The sequence below is a fragment of the Bos indicus genome, chromosome 15, assembly GCF_029378745.1.
Source record: "Bos indicus isolate NIAB-ARS_2022 breed Sahiwal x Tharparkar chromosome 15, NIAB-ARS_B.indTharparkar_mat_pri_1.0, whole genome shotgun sequence".
Classification (NCBI taxonomy): Eukaryota; Metazoa; Chordata; class Mammalia; order Artiodactyla; family Bovidae; genus Bos; species Bos indicus.
The window spans coordinates 28,194,956-28,198,561 of record NC_091774.1 but is presented as its reverse complement, the minus strand read 5'-3'; positions in this window follow the sequence as shown (position 1 = coordinate 28,198,561).

The window sequence follows — 3,606 nt, the reverse complement described above, 5'->3', positions numbered from 1 at the left end:
AGGGATACAAAAGGCAAATTGAAATGACAGCATTGATGATAAAGGGTTATTTGGTCCAGCTCTCTCATTTTATAGACAAACGCCATAGGTACAGGAAGTCTAGCTTTTTGGCCCCTGCTGGTAGACTCCAGGATTCTACAACAATCTAGTGGTAAAGAGAAAATGAAAATGCATGAAACAGTTCAAAAGCAATTAGTATGGTCCTGACAGAAGGGGATAAGATTCATGTGGAAGAAAGGTAACGGGCCTAAGTATCAGGTGCAGCCCTGGGAACTTTTATATGATATTTTTAATCCTCAAAAAGGGCTTCCCAGGTGGCTCAGTGGTAAAAGAACCCACCTGCCAATGCAGAAGATGTTAGAGATGTGAGTTCAGTCCCTGGGTCAGGAAGATCCCCTGGAGGAGGGCATGGCAAGCTACTCCAGTATTCTTGCCTGGAGAATCCCATGGACAGAGGAGCCTGGAGGGCTACAGTACATGGGGTTACAGAGAGTTGGACACAACTGAAGTGGCTGAGCACCCACGCACACATGCACAGTCCTCAAAAAACACATCATCATCCTCACTTTACAATAAAATTAAAGCTGAAACAAGTCAAGTAACTTACCACAGACCCCACAGCAAGTGGTGGATCTGGAATTCAGAGCCATTTCCTTATAAATCCAGCTCTTAGGTTATTTAAACTTCAAACCACTGAAGTAGAGCAGTCATGGCCTCTGTGTGCAATGAGAAAAGCTTTTCAAAAGTGCTGGGGAAAAAAAGAGAGAGTAAGATCAAAGTAAGCAGGGCCTTGCAAAGAGGAAAGTGTACTTAGAAAGGCAATAGAGAACCTTTTTAGGTGCTTAAGTATAAGGAGTAACATAACCATTATTGGGGAACTTGAAGTTAGAAGGCGTCTCAGGTGAGAAGTCTGTAGAAATCTTTTTGTATTAAATAGCACAACTTATAGATATTTACTCAAATTTTTTTTTTTAGAATTTTTTTTGATGTGGATCATTTTAAAAGTCTTACTGAATTTATTACAATATTTCTTCTGTTTTATATTTTGGTTTTTTGACTGGGAGGCATGTGGGATCTTAGCTCTCCCACCAGGGATCAAACCCATACCTCCTGCATTGGAAGTCAAAGTGTTAACCACTTGACCGCCAGGGAAGTCCCTTAAATTCTGATTTAAGTAATCACTTAACAGGGAACTTACTTCTTCTAAGGCCAGCGTTTTTCTCCCTAGCCCTAATTATTGACAGCTCTTTGGTAAGCATACTTTGTATTTCTTCAGCCAAGAGAACAAAACAGCACAGGACCAAGGTCGGAGCTTTGTATTATCTCACTGCTGGAGAACTTCTAGGTTGAAACAAAGCCAATGATCCATTTATTTGCATCCATTCATTCTTTTACCATACTAACCTAGTATTCCCACGTGGTCACTTTCTATCAGTTTGGGATACAGAAATTTCTGCCCTTTGGGAACTTCAATCTGCTGTCGTGTGTGTGTGTGTGTGTGTGTGTGTGTGTGTGGCTCAGTCATGTCTGCCTCTTTGCGATCCCATAGTCTGCCTGGCAAGGCTGGCAAGAATACTGCAATGGGTTGCCATTCCCTTCTCCATGGGCTCTTCCCGACGCAGGGATCGAACCCTGGTCTCCTGCATTGGAGGCAGATTCTTTACTGTCTGAGCTACCAGAGAAGCCTGCCCTCTTACCTCTGTCCTTATTGAAGGTCTCTGGGATCCCTCCCACCCTTACTTTTTTCATTAAGGTCTCTTGATTCCAAGTTCAAACTACACTCTTTTTAAAAATGTTTTGTTTTATTGAAGTATAGTTGATTAACAATGTTGTGTTATAGTTCTGCTGTACAGCAGTGATTCAGTTATACATACATACATTCTTTTTCTTATGCTTTTCTATTATGGTTTATCACAAGATATTAAATATAATTCCCTGTTCAGATTATGCTCTTTAGAGTTCATCCAACATTATCACCATTGTTTAACATCTGTCTCTGGTCCCTTACTCTTTTTTTTTTCTTTTTTATGGGAATATAATAGCTTTACAATGTTGTGTTAGTTTCTGCTGTATAACAAAGTGAATCAGCTGCTGCTGCTAAGTCGCTTCAGTCGTGTCCAACTCTGTGCGACCCCATGGACGGCAGCCCACCAGGATTCCCCGTCCCTGGAATTCTCCAGGCAAGAAGACTGGAGTGGGTTTCCATTTCCTTCTCCAATGCATGAAAGTGAAAAGTGAAAGTGAAGTCGCTCAGTCGTGTCTGACTCTTAGTGACCCCATGGACTGCAGCCTACCAGGCTCCTCTGTCCATGGGATTTTCCAGGCAAGAGTACTGGAGTGGGGTGCCATTGCCTTCTCTGAGTGAATCAGCTATATGCATATATACATCCCCTCCCTTTGGAGCCTCCCTCCCACCACCCCCATCCCACCCCTATAGGCCATCACAGAACACTGAGCTGAGCTCCCTGCACTCTACAGCAGCTTCTCCCAGCTGTCTATTTCACACAGGGTGGTGTACATAGGTCAGTGCTATTATCAATTCCTCCTTGGTCCCTGTCTCTTAATTTCCCTGTCTGAGCACAGGCCAGGAAGAGACCTTCCTCCTTCTTTGCCATCTTTCCCTCTTCCCCATCCTCAGTCCCACATGCTCAGGTGCCAGGTACTTGCCCACGATGTAGTCCTTTCCCTTTCTCTCCACCAAAAACTCCCGCTGCTCCTTGATTCTGTTTCTGCACTGCAGTGACTCGCCCTCTTTTTCTCTTAAAGTCCAGTTTCCTTATTGTGGCTCTAATTCCCTCCTCCCTTTCAGGTCCTGAGCTGCCTCCCCAGCTTCATCTCCCACCCCTCCAGGGCACACTTCATTACCTCCACACCTCCATCTACCTAACTTTCCCCAGGCAGTTTTCCTTGTCTTTGCCCTGGCTGTCCTCTGCCTTCAGTGTCCTTTTTACAGTCCTCGACCTGTGGAAATTCGATGACTTCTTAAAGCTTTGCAGAGTTCTAACAGCTCTTCCTCTGTAAAGCTTCCCCATTTTCCTCAGTTAGAACAAGTCAGAAGTGACTGCAGTTTCCCATTCTGCTTTTCTTTCCGGTGCTACCTGCCCAGGGTCTCTTTCTTCTTGAAGAAGTTATCGTGTTATGTAGTTAAGAACTGGATTCTCAGCAAGATGTCACACTGGAAAACAATTTGCTGAAATATTTGACCTCAGAGGTTAATTAGCTGATAAAGTTTAACTTACAAATATAGGAGGCAGATGGTTACAGGACGCAGACCATATCGTTGAAAGTCAGACCTCCGTTCTGACTTCTCCCTTTTTCCCTCCCTCCCCTTCTTCCTTCCCAAAATGAGGCTGGCGAAGTACACATGAGTCAGATAATGCAGGGCCTTGGAGTCCACGGTAAGTGTAAGCAGAGATCATTAAAAGATCATGGACTTCGCTGGTGGCGGAGTGGATAAGCATCCGCCTGCCAGTGCAGGGGACCCGGGTTCAGTCCCTGGTCTGTGAAGATTCCACATGCTGCGGAGCCCGAGCCTGCACACCACAACTACTGAAGCCGCCCAGCAAGAGCCTGTGTCCTGCAACAAGAGAAGCCACCACACTGAGA